Source organism: Pelodiscus sinensis, chromosome 11 (assembly GCF_049634645.1).
Source record: "Pelodiscus sinensis isolate JC-2024 chromosome 11, ASM4963464v1, whole genome shotgun sequence".
NCBI classification, from domain to species: Eukaryota; Metazoa; Chordata; order Testudines; family Trionychidae; genus Pelodiscus; species Pelodiscus sinensis.
The window spans coordinates 48,293,251-48,306,339 of record NC_134721.1 but is presented as its reverse complement, the minus strand read 5'-3'; the positions used below and the strand labels follow the sequence as shown (position 1 = coordinate 48,306,339).

Sequence of the window (13,089 nt, the reverse complement as noted above, 5' to 3'; positions counted from 1 at the left end):
CTTGCCCCAGGGCTCCTCATGGCCATCAGCCCCACTCCACAGAAATGGTGCGGATTTGATTTCAAGAGCACTCACCTAGAGATGTAATTACTCTCAGAAACACTGCGCATGATCTTGAGACATGCTAAGAGACCCTGTATATTTTCAGCTAGAGACTCAGCCACAGGAACATGGATAGTCCTGAAACTTTAAATGTGGATTCTTTCATAAATCTTCTGACATGCATCTGACGAAGTGGGTCTTTGCCCACGAAAGCTTATGCTCCTACACTTCAGTTAGTCTATAAGGTGCCACAGGACTCCTCGTTGCTTTATAAATCTTGTGAAGGCCTTTGGTCTTTTTAACCCCATGTATATGGTCACAGTCTGAATTTATTATACTATAAACAGAGGAAGTTTCTGTCTGATCACCACAAATTGCTAACATCTGTCTACTGCTGCAATGTTCCCTAAAATAATGCACTAAACAAAAATCTTCTGGGATCCCTTTTACCCTCACCCCAAAGTGCAGAGCTTAAAAAACACCAAAATATTGCCAGTCACAGCTCTGTGTGCCATTAAACCACAGTTCTAGGATTCCAGATGGCCAGATACTGCATTGGCAAAATAAACGTTTACTGTCAGAATTCTTTGAAATCTGTTAAAAATTGCCATTCTTAGAATAGTGTTTGAGGCAATAACTCTAGGTGTGGCTGCTAATACCCAATTTTTCTCCTTCCACCGAAAAAAAATACTTACTCATACATTCGGTGATGGGTGACTTATTTGATAGGAGAGCAAAATTTTGCTTTACAGAATCCTGTGTAGAGCTCCCGTCTAAATAGCTTTCTTCCCCCATTGTGGGATTTATGCGCAAGCCAAGTAAGGTAAGGTTTAGCACCTCAGATTATAAGGGGCCTCTCAATACAAAAAATTACTAAATATCATTTTTATTTTTTTGGCAATGTTATGGGGCCTCTTAAACTTGACGTAGTTTAGGGCCTCAGCATGTCTTAATCCATCTCTGTATTATGTTCATTTTCATTTAAAGTGAAACATAGTTGAAACCACCAAATTAACCGTAGTCAGAGAGCTGTTGTTAACGGTGCTAAATCCTGCTGGAAAGGGATAACAAGTGGAGTTCCGCAAGGGTCTGTTTTGGGACCCGTACCGTTCAATATCTTCATCAATGATGTAGATATTGGGATAGAGAGTACGCTTATTAAGTTTGCAGATGATACCAAACTGGGTGGGGTTGCAACTTCTTTGGAGGATAGGGACATAATTCAAAATGACCTTAGCAAGTTAGAGAAATGGTCAGAGGTAAACAGGATGAGGTTTAATAAAGAGAAATGCAAAGTGCTCCACTTAGGAAGGAACAATCAGTTCCATACATACAAGATGGGAAGCGACTGTCTAGGAAGGAGCATGGCGGAAAGGGATCTAGGGGTCATAGTGGACCACAAGTTGAATATGAGTCAACAGTGTGATGCTGTTGCAAAAAAAGCAAATATGATTCTAGGTTGTATCAACAGGTGTGTTGTAAGCAAAACTCGTGAAGTCATTCTGCCGCTCTACTCTGCACTAGTTAGGCCTCAGCTGGAGTACTGTGTCCAGTTCTGGGCGCCACATTTCAAGAAAGATGTGGAGAAATTGGAAAGGGTACAGAGAAGAGCGACAAGAATGATTAAAGGTTTAGAGAACATGACCTATGAAGCCAGGCTTCATGAACTGGGCTTGTTTAGTTTGGAAAAAAGAAGATTAAGGGGGGACATGATAGCGGTTTTCAAATATCTAAAAGGGTGTCACAAGGAGGAAGGAGAAAATTTGTTCCTCTTGGTTTCTGAGGACAGGACAAGGAGTAATGGGCTTAAAGTGCAGCAGGGGAGGTTTAGATTGGACATTAGGAAAAAATTCCTAACTGTCAGGGTGGTCAAATATTGGAATAAATTGCCAAGGGAGGTGGTGGAATCTCCCTCTCTGGAGATATTTAAGAACAGGTTAGATAGACATCTGTCAGGGATGGTGGTGACGGAGCTTGGTCCTGCCTTGAGGGCGGGGGTGCTGGACTCGATGACCTCTCGAGGTCCCTTCCAGTCCTATGATTCTATGATTCTTTTAAAACTGCTAAAGGAAAGCAGATCACCTTACAGACACGCCCACGATCCAGTTCTCTGTCTAGGGTCCTTTGACAGAGCTTGTGCTACGAAGCCATGTGAAACAGACTAGTTGCACATGGAAACCAAATAGAATATCAACAAAAGAGGTTTTGTATAAAATTCAGCTAAAGTGAATACTCATGTGTCTGTGAATAAGCAGAATGCTTTTGATTTGTGCAGTTTTGTTCTGGTTTGTTTGTATAATGTGACACTTGGTCACAATATAGGTCTTTAGGGTGACAAACCCTTGGAAAACCACATGTAGTGCATGAGTGGAACAATATCAGCATTTCATTATGAGTTTTGCCTTCACCATATTGGGATAAAATGACCCAACAACACAAAAGCCTAGACTTTCAAAGTTATTTAGGTCTTACATTTGGTGCCAGTTGATTGTGGTACAGTTTCTTTAATTTTCTTCTGGAAAAGATTAATAGGTGAAGGAAGAACATGGGGAAAATTTGAGTCAAATGATGATACAGCCTCGTGGAAATTAGAAATAGATGAACGGAAGAACTTTTTTTATTCATACTGCAAGGATCAACAAAGATACACAGGACCACCTGTGTGGGGGAGTGAGGGAGGTACAGCAGCAGCATTTCAGACACTGTGGTGAAAATAGTGTCTGCTTTATCCCCACTGTCAGCCCCTACTCCTATAGATTTCAAATGGTTCTGCAGAAGTCAGGTTCAGGCTGAAACCTAGCACTAATGGGAGAGCGAGTACTATGTCAAGTACATGGGGACTGTACATGGGGACTGAATGAAACTAGGGCCCTTCAAATCAAAAATCACAAGAATCTGCTGGTTGAGCTAAAGACCCATGTCCATTAACTTGAGGCAAGTGGTGGACTCAAACTTCTGTGCATGTTCTAGCCACTAAAGGAGGACAAAGTCACACTGTGTTAGCATGGCTCAGAACTGCCTACACTCAGTTTGTGAATGGAAAATGGACAGCTTGCAACATAAATATCAAGTTTTCCCAAATACGCTTGTGCCTCCTTTGTTGAGATTAAGGGTAGGCTTGCCAGATGCTTTCACTCAAAAGCCTGAACGTGGCAGGAAAAAAAACTTGGGTTGAGGAAAAAAAAAAGGGGGAGACCAAACTTGTTGACCCCCCCAAAAAAATAAGAAAACAAAACAAAGGTCCCTGCACCTTTAAGACTCCCCGTGCTCCTCGCTTATCTATGCCAGATGCAGCAGGGGAACAATGAAAACAGAAAATACCAGACATTTTACACGTCCGGTATTTTCTGTTTTTTTGTTGTTTTTTTTTACCAGACAGGGTCCAGAAATAATGGACTGTCCAAGTGAAAACCAGACACCTGGCAACCCTAGTTAAGGGTCACACTTGTAAACAAAAAACATTATATAATTAGCATCCTACCAAATTCCTGGTCATGAAAAGCATGTCACAAACTGTGAAATCTGCTCTTCAGTGGCCTAGCTCTGAAGGCAGTGCCACCAATGCAGCAGTAAGGGTAGCAGTACCGTGACCCACCCCACCCCACACCTTGGGACCCCCACAACTCCTTTTTTGGGTAAGGACCCCTACAATAACACCACCATTACATTTCAGATTTAAATTGCTGCTGTTATGAAAATCACAATTTTTAAAATCCTCTGACCGTGAAATTGTCCAGAGTGGACCATGAATTTGGTAAGGCCCTAGATATTATAATAAGAGACCACATTTTCGTACTGAACTCCTCAGTTTTCTCTGTTGCTTTCCCTTTTAACTGTCCATGCTCTAAAAGACCTAATGCTAACCCTAGTAGCATCAGTGAAATGACTCTCATTGATTTCAGTGGGCTTTAGATCAGATCCTGTGTGCACAGCCATTCTTACTTAAAGCACGAGGGGGTAGAATTTGAGTCTTACTTCCCAGCTGTTGAGACAAGAGAACATGACAGCAGCAGAATATAGTTAAAGTTTCTCAACATGGTGATGTCTGTTCTCATTGATTATCAAATATTTACATTAATGCTAAATCCTCTGCCCGTCAGTGAGAATCCTGGTTTTTTAGGCTCTGACTCGGTTGCACCATGCCTGAGTTTTGTGTTGTGAGTGACAGCTTTCTCTCCCTTGGGATTGAGCTGAAATTAACAACAAGGAGTAGAAATAATAATTAATCCCAGAGTTTGAGATTTCTTTATGAATGCATAGCACATTAAAAGTTTGAAATCACGCACTCCAGCTGCTTAAGACTGTAAACTCAGATGAGGCAATAAATAAGTCACATTTAATTGGCAATTTTAAAATCTAAGTATCATCCTTCCTGAATAGGAAACCATTTTAAATTTGAGCCCATTTAGTTTGACCTCTGGTATCAAATTGTACACGTCAAAAGAAAACTCCAGGTTCTAACAGCTTATACAAACCTAAACGGAGAGTATTCTGACTCTGAGTCAAATGTCAAGCATCTGGATGGACTTAATTTACCAGAACCTGATGAAATAGGTGCATACAATTAACTCTTTTGGACTAAGAGAAATAATTTAAGTTCTTTCAGAAGACCAACAGAGGCTGGATTCTTTTCTTAACAATAATGATACTCTTTGAACTAACCTTTGCTCCAGCATAGCATTTCAAAGGATTGAAGTAAACAGTGATTTTAAAGGGATGTTTGGGCATTTACTTGCAAATCACTGATTTTTATTCGTATGGTTTCTTATGCAACTCTGAAGCCTCACCTCCAGGGCCGCATTATGACTTTCGTGGACCCTAGGCACTTTTACCTTCGTGGGCCCCTCCCACCATAATAATATCAATATTAAAAATTATTTTTGATATAACTTTAAATACTTCAACATTTTATTTTTTTTCTGCTTTAGGCAAAATTTAATAGATTTTCATGGGCCCTAAAAGTTTCATTTTTTTCTGATGTGAGAAAAAAATTTACACATTTTCTTCGACTCTAAAAGTTCTTTTTTTTTCTTCTGATTTTAAAAGAAATTAAAACATTTTTGTGGGCCCCTAAAAGTATTGTGGGTCCTAGGCACTGTGCCTGCTGTGCCTAATGGATATGTTGGCCCTGCTCATCTCATGTCATTCTTATAGCTATATTTAAATGAATTATTTTGAAAATGTATGGCGTTCACAAGAAATCGTGTCCTAAATGAGGATAATTTAAATGCATCTGGAAGTGATCTGCATGGGATGTATTTTTTTAACTTTTGTTATCAATGGACACTTTGGTTTTCGACTGTTTGGGAACGAAGGGCTTGGTATCTCACATCTAAACAAAAACTCCTGCTAGAAAATGAAATTTACATTTTAGTTATTCAAATGTCAGGTCCTTCCTATGTCTTGGTGTGTGTCAGTTCTCAATTGAGAGTTAATAGTGACCAAGGGGGCTGACTGATTTGTTCGGCCCGTGGGCAAGGTAGGAGGAGGCCGGCTCTGCACTCCCAGAAGGGGCAAGACTTCAGGTGGAAAGGTTGGGGTTGGGAGCAACCAGCCCTCAGCGCTACCCACACTGGCCCTTCAACCTCACAGCCACCCGAGGCCTGTCCTGAGTGCACTGCGTGGCCTTCTGGCAATGATTTAAAAGGCCTGGGGTTAAGGCTACTGCTATTGCCACAGTAACAGGAGTGGCAGCTGGAAGCCCTGGGCCTTTTTGAGTCTCTATGCCCTGGGGCAACTGCTCCCTTTGCCCCCCACCTCCCCCACCCTCCTTACCCTCCCGTTGACAGGCCTGATAGTGACTCTTGTCTACTAGATGCTACTGTTAGATCTGAATTAATGTCAGTTGTTTTCCTGGTAGGGTGAGGCCCTGAAAACATCCTACATTTATCCTCTCAGAACAAATGTAACTCAGTGAGCCCATCCTGATGAAAACCAGACTTCCACATGCTCATGGGCGATGCCTTCATTAATGCTTCAGGAGATAAAACGTCTCTCATGTATTTAAATGACCCTCTATGACATATGATGTTTACACTTGGGTGCCTTATTTTAGAGTTTATAGCTGGTGCTTCAGGCAAAACTAATGGCATCCTCTATTATAGGGAAATGTTGAATGCCTAAGTACTGACGGCACACACACTGGAGAATTCTGTATTTGCTGAACAGTATCAAGTGATTCTATGATTAAAAAAAACTCATAAAGACTACATACAAGCAAATGAACTGAGTCAAGATTGTCATGAGAACTTCATTTATTTTTTGAATTTTATTGTTCAAAATGTCAAGCTCAATGCTTCACCAATATAGCTTTGTGGTGAATTGACAATACTTGATATTTTCTATGTAAAAACACATTTACTTAAAGAAAAAAACATTTGCTACAAGGATCTGCTACTACTTTGTTTGGAAGCTATCAAATACAGGCAGTCCCCGGGTTACGTACAAGATAGGGACTGTAGGTTTGTTCTTAAGTTGAATTTGTATGTAAGTCGGAACTGGTACATATTGTAGGGGAAACTCTAGCCAAACATTTCTCCAGAGCTCAGTTTTATTCTCCCACACCTCACTTCCCTAAGTCCTTTATTCTCAAGCTGAGGTGTCTGCTGAGAAAAGCCGCTCCACGTCTCCTTGGTCTGCTGGGGGGGGGGCTAGCTTCGCGTCTCTCTGATCTGCTGGGGGGAAGCAGCTAGTGGGGGGTTGCCTCACCCCGTTTGTAAGTAAGGATCCGATGTAAATCGGATCCATGTAACCCGGGGACTGCCTGTAGTTATATCAGATTTTTAAAAACTACATTCCATTTCCAAGGACCAAGAGACTATGAAAACCCTTCTGTCAGGAAGAGGTGACACAGACAGCAGACTTGTCTGAAGGGCTAAACCTGAAAATAGTTTCACCTCTAGAGGTATGCTGAGACTGTTGGATTCTGCTTTCATGGACCCTATGTATTTCAGTAGAATTACTCTTGGTCTATACAGTCTTTAATCTAGTCTTATAACAACTATTTAAAAGCTTGTTAAGTAACATCTTAAAGATCTTAGCTAGTCAAGCTCTTTATAAAATTCTGCCCATTATTTTACAGAGGTGGAGGTATTTTAATTGTACTCCAAAATTAAATCTATTTTTACTATAATCTCAAGAAATAAAAATTAAAGTACTTTCAGGTTTGCTTGCTGACTGTTGTGATACAGGTTTTCTTCATATTTTAAAGTCCTGAGATTGGTAAGGATTTAATTTTAAAATATTATTTAAGGAACTCTTGTATCTTCAATAAGGGACTCAGCTAAAATGTTTGGAATTAAAATTAATTTTAGTCTCTGCAAGTTATCAGAGCCCATTTAACTTTTCTACAGAAGACTCAATGCTTGCTAACAAGGTGGGACATTTCAAGCAAACATTACTAGCTAGTTACAATGCTCCACATCAAAGCTAAAAAATACCAACTAATTTCCACCTGGTTTCTGGGAACTGAGTAAGGGGTGGTAGGGGAATCAGAAAAGGTTTTTAAATCGGAGGATTCGGAAGGTTTCTGCTACCAGAAAGATCAAATCCTGACCCTATCCCAGGAGTAGGGATTGAGTTCTGCGCAGCTGAGGAGGGGGTTGAATGAAAGATTGGGAGGGAAGAGATCAGCATTTGGTGGGGGGCGGAAGGCAATGAAATGTTTTTACCTCAGTTCTCAGTCAGGTTAGAGTGTATTGAGTATTCTGATGTTCTCAATAACTTCTGGTTAAACCACTTACACTCTGCTTTCAAAACAAAATGATAAAAATATCTTAATACTGCTTTTCTAAAAATGACCTGCCGGTGGGTCGCAAGCAACTTAGAGGGGGGTCACGGTCACACGAAGTTTTTGAGAACCCCTGTCTTAATAAATAATTAGGTTTTTTTCTGTTGTTGTCCTGTGATGTTTGATTTAATCAGTTGTTTCCACAGCAAGACAACACAATTGGTGTCCACCTATGGTCCGTATCTCCATCAACTGTGTTTATTTTAGGTCTTCCTCCTTGTGCCATGCTACAGTTGCTTCTTCCGAGTGTTGTTCTCTGTTTTTCATACAGATTTCCTGCTTTTCCTGAGGAAATATATTGAGGAAACTATGACAACAATAAAAATATCTGTCTGAATACCTGCAAGACCATCCAAAAGGCTCCTCTATACCTGCTTGTAGGTTCCTGTAGGATATAGACTTCGTAGCTGATCCAAGTAATGGCCTGTAGGTAGAATTCCCATTGGGAACAATTGGTGTTCAAGTTGGATGCTGATCTGAAAATGAACTTCCAAACCAGGTCCCATTCCTAGGACAGAGCCCTCAACAAATGTGTGTGTGGCCAACTTGATCGGAGGGAAGAAATCCCAGTATCCTCAGCTTCTTCAGGGTAGGGGGGCTTTGCCCAAACTCCACAACTAGAATCATACGAAAGCAGACGCTGATTTCAAAACTAGTCTCATAGTCATCATAGTTCCTGGTAAGGTGTGCGCCTGCACAGCCGTGCACAAATGATTCTTCTCCCGCCCACCTCCTCTGGAGAGCTACTTGCGTGGCAGGTGGCTGCTCTGGCACACAGGACCAGCTGAGATGGCGTGGTGAGGGAGCTTCTGGGGCAGGAGGCCAGAATCTGCCATGGCTGCTTGGCAGGGGGGGTGTCTGCTCTGGTGACTGGGAACGTGTGTGCTAATAAATTGGGTACCACAGTGGCACACGTCCAAACCAGCGCACATGACCTCGATAATGGTGCACAAGCCAGAACTCACTCTGCTCACGGTTGGGAAATCTTAGAGGGAACACTGCCAGTGATCAGTGGAGCCAATCTAGTAATCTTCCATGCTGAGTGCAACCTGTCTGCCCCTCAGAACTGCGTCCCCGACAAGCTGGGAAGGTTTGATATCTGCTGCAAGAGTAAGGCTACACCGGAGCGGGGAGGCGAAACTTCCCGCTGGAGTTCACATCTCTGCACTGCCTCTGATCATCAGGCTAGCGTACTACAAATTGAAGTTTGCCCACAGCAGGGCGATAGATTAGCCGCCCTGATCACGGTCCCCTCAAGACTCTAAGAACAGCTTAGGCAGCAAGAGACCAGCCTGTCACTTGCACTGCTGAGGCTGCCCTGGTATTTTTAGCATGCTGGCCCAGCCATAGCAACCATGGTTGTGTCCGATCTGGAAATTACATCTCCAGCTCCCGTGTAGACACACTCTAAGACAGCGGTTCTCAGACTGCGGTGTGGGATCCCAAAGTGGGCCGTGATCCTGTTTTAAAGGAGTCAGGGGCAGATGATGATTTTGCGGGGTCCAGAGCAGCACAGTTTCGCGGGGACCCCCTTTGACACGGCGCATGCGCGGGGCTTCTTGAAGCGCGGGGCCCGGGGCGGCCGCCCCGCTCACCCTGCCCTATATCCGCCCCTGAATGGAGTCACCAGGGCTGGTGATAGATTGGATGGGACCAGGGAGCCAAGCCAAAGCCACGCTGCCCAGAGCTGAAGCATGAGCATCTGGAGCTCAAGCTTTGGCTTCGGATTTCAAGTCTCTTGCCTGGAGCTGAAGCCTTGGGGCTTTGGCCCTTCCACCCAGGGCAGTGGGCCTCAGCTTCAGTGCCCCCTCTTGGGGTCATGCAGTAAATGTTGCTGTCCAGAGGGGGCCACAATGCAATGACGTTTGAGAGCCGCTGCCCTAAGAAAAGCACAGTACTGGAATGTACTGCCCACATTTGAATGCAAAATACTATTGTTCTGGAGGTGCAGAAAAGCATCAGATTGCAGTTCCCACTCCATGTGACAAGCTAGCACGCACAACGCTAGTATCCAGCACCTGCCACAGAAGCGCAAAGGTGGGGTTCTGGTGTGAAATCATCAGCTGCACCTGCATTATAAATGGATATAAGTGATCCCCCTTGGGTTCCCAATGCACTGACTGAACAGCAGAGAGAAAACTGGGAGCTTCCTAGACCCTAGGTGGAAATAGCACACACAGGGGAGCACTGGATCCTACTAGCTCCATTTCCATGACAACAAAAGCTTCAGCCCACCTTTGTGGCTTGCACATCTGGGAGAAACCGTGCAAGCTTTAGGGAGCTTTTACCCAAGGCTCTCCAGGTGAGTAATGCACCTTAAAAATAGGGATATTTACAATTTCCTAGCTTCCATTCAAACCTCACTGTGCAAATTCAACTCAGCCTTCTAGTATGAGTATCTGCATTCTAGCTAGCAGGGTGTGGTAATGGAATTTTTTGTTCCTCTCCAACCACAGCTGGAAATTATTTCCTTTGTAATGTCACAAAATAATTTATTCAAGGAACAACAGTATCTAAGGCTGTGTCCAGACTCAGGGGTTTTTTCGAAAAAAGTCGCCTTTTTTCGAAAAAACTTCACCTGCGTCTAGACTGCAGCCGCATTCTTTCGAAATTAAATCAAAAGAACGCGGCTTTTCTTTTGACGCTGGTAAACCTAATTCCACGAGGAAGAACGCCTTCTTTCGAAAGTGCTCTTTCGAAAGAAGGCGTTCTTGAAAGCAAACAGGCTTTTTAGAAAGAGAGCATCCAGACTCACTGGGTGCTTTCTTTCGAAAAAGCGGCTTGCTTTTTCGAAATTCCGCGTGCAGTCTAGACGCTCTCTTTCGAAAGAGCCTCTTTCGAAAGAGGCTTGCAGTCTAGACATAGCCTAAATGACAAAATGTTAGAAATGGTTCATGTTCATCCTGGACAATGCAGTTGCCATTAATCTATAGATTTGTAAGGAACAGTGTGTTTCACAACACACATACCCAAAATTTCACCACTGCTATACTATTCCATACAAATTCTAATGCCATCTCAGTATTGAAACAACCAAAATACTGCTTCAATAGTAGTAGGTTGTTCATTACACAGCATAAATCTTTAAACTAATTATAAATAAGTGAGAGGAGGAGGAGGAGGAGCAGGAAGAGGAGGAGGAGCAGCAAGAGGAAACCTCATTGGCAATCTAAGCAGGCGGGCCAAGAGCTGAATAATTACAAAGACTGAACTATCTTCATTCATCTTTAAAGGTTTTTTCTTCACTTCAATGTGAACTCATGGAAACACAATAGAGCACAGGAAAGTTGGTGCTATGCCTGTGCTATAAACAAAGGAGTGTCATAGATAAGACTTGAGAGGTAATTGTTTCACTCCACAAAGCACTAGGTGAGGCCTCAATAATTTTGGAACTCATATTTTGAGAAAGATGTCAACAAATTCGTAATGCGCTGGAAGATAATGCAACACTTTATCTCAGGAAGTGCTGAAAGGTCTAGCATTGCTAACTGCATCACTACCATAAAGGAGTCGATTGATGAAATAAAACCATCAACCATCAATGCTTGTTGGAGGAAGTTGTGGAAGAAAGCTGTCAGTGATATCTCCTTCCTGTCGATGAAGAGATCAAGAGGATTGTGAGACTGACCCATGACCATGGAGAGGAGTGTTTTGAGGATATGGAAGAATCGGAGGTTGAAAAACTGATCGAGTCACATTCAGAGGACTTGACTGATGAGGGCCTAGTAGAATCATGACAGACTGTGAAGATGAAGAGTAAAGGGAAGGATCACAGAATGCTAGAACTGGAAGGAACCTTGAGAAGTCATCAAGTCCAGTCACCTTTATGTCTCTAGCTAGACTGAGGTCCTTTTGTACCTTCACCTTTCTAATTTTGCCTGATTTAAATTTAAGAACACTGGCTGATCTCTTCAGATGCAGCAAATAACTCATTGATAAAATGTTTAAGTATGATCCCCGTTAGACTGGAACCTGAAAGTTAAAAAGAAAATTGAAGCTGCGGGGATGCAGTACCAGAACCTTTTTAATGAGTTTAAAAAAAAGTCTAATCAGCTTCTCGCCACAATGCTCCTTTGCAAACCCACCCCTGTTAACCACCCCCTTTCCCCATCCTGGAGGAACAGTTAAGATTCCCAGAGAGGGAGTTCAAAGAACTGTTTTGAGTGATTGGTTTTGAAGTTGAAGTTGTTTGTTGACTGTATTATTTTTGTGTTTGAGTTTGGTTGGAAATCTATTGTTTTGAGGTTGAAGTTGTTTGTTGACTGTGAAACAGCAGGTAATAAATGCTAGTTATCATTATGTTTCAGACAATGTGTTGTTTTGTGTCACAAACTCCCCTGCTCCCAGTATTCACAGATTTTGTCATTCATAGTGATTCTGAGAACCTATCCTCCGGAAATCGTGAGGACTTCCTGTAAATTACTCGTTTACACATTGTAATTTCATTATGCTGTGCAAAGTGTTCAGTGTTAGATCCTCTCTTATTGACTCCACATTATGGATACATAATGTCACATTTGCCAGCTGGTGGTTAAAGCTATTAGAGCCCCATTAACAGTATCACCATCTGGTAGCTAGATTTGCTCTGAGGGCATTGAGCACATTACAGCTGACACTAGAATTGAGACCTTTATGAACCTGCTCTAACATTTCAGCCAAAAGGGCCAACCAGTAGAAGCCAGGCTAAGCATGTCCTCATAAAGGCAACTGCTCACTCCTATATGCATGGGAAATGGATATCATTCTCATAGGCTAGCCCATCCCTGCCTTGGGCTTGACAGCCCACGCTCCCAGCAGAGCCATAACTTCAACTGATCGGCTACTTTTAGGGCACTCACATGAGCCTCGCTGACCCAAGTCTGTCAAACCAAGCTGGGAGGCTCATTCCCAAATGCTGTGTAGATATTTTCCATGTGACATGAGCCAGTTGCTTCACCCACAGCGTCCCGTTGACTTTCCAATATGTAGACACAAGAAGGCAAAGCATTATTTTTCAATCTCACACTATTACATGTGGCCTGTTGCATTTGCCCATTCTGAAGGCACATGCAAACATGTAAAATGATTCAGCAGGAAATGTTGCTGTTGGCAAGGTCGTTTTTTCCAGTTTTCTGTAAAGTGGTCCTGTGCCTTATTGACTGCAGGCTATTCAATCCCTGGTCTGAACAGTTTTCTGTTTTCTTCTGTTTAGGTTAATCTGTTATGTTAAGTAACAAGAAAATGAGTACATGCAGAAGGTAACAGAGACATCCCAGAAT

The 13,089-nt window shown here is 42.6% G+C and overlaps 2 protein-coding genes across 6 annotated transcripts in view; one reads left to right on the top strand and one right to left on the bottom strand.

Moving 5' to 3' along the window:
* Positions 1 to 13,089, bottom strand: part of CFAP92 (cilia and flagella associated protein 92 (putative)) — a 254,276-nt gene that overhangs the window by 125,088 nt on the left and 116,099 nt on the right. Inside the window, exon 7 of the mRNA XM_075939716.1 lies at positions 4,116 to 4,232. The gene's annotated coding sequence lies outside the window, so the exon portion shown is untranslated. The remainder of the gene's footprint in view (positions 1 to 4,115; positions 4,233 to 13,089) is intronic.
* The window catches only part of EFCC1 (EF-hand and coiled-coil domain containing 1), an 80,600-nt gene that overhangs the window by 35,180 nt on the left and 32,331 nt on the right, over positions 1 to 13,089 (top strand). The gene's annotated exons all lie outside the window — the stretch shown is intronic.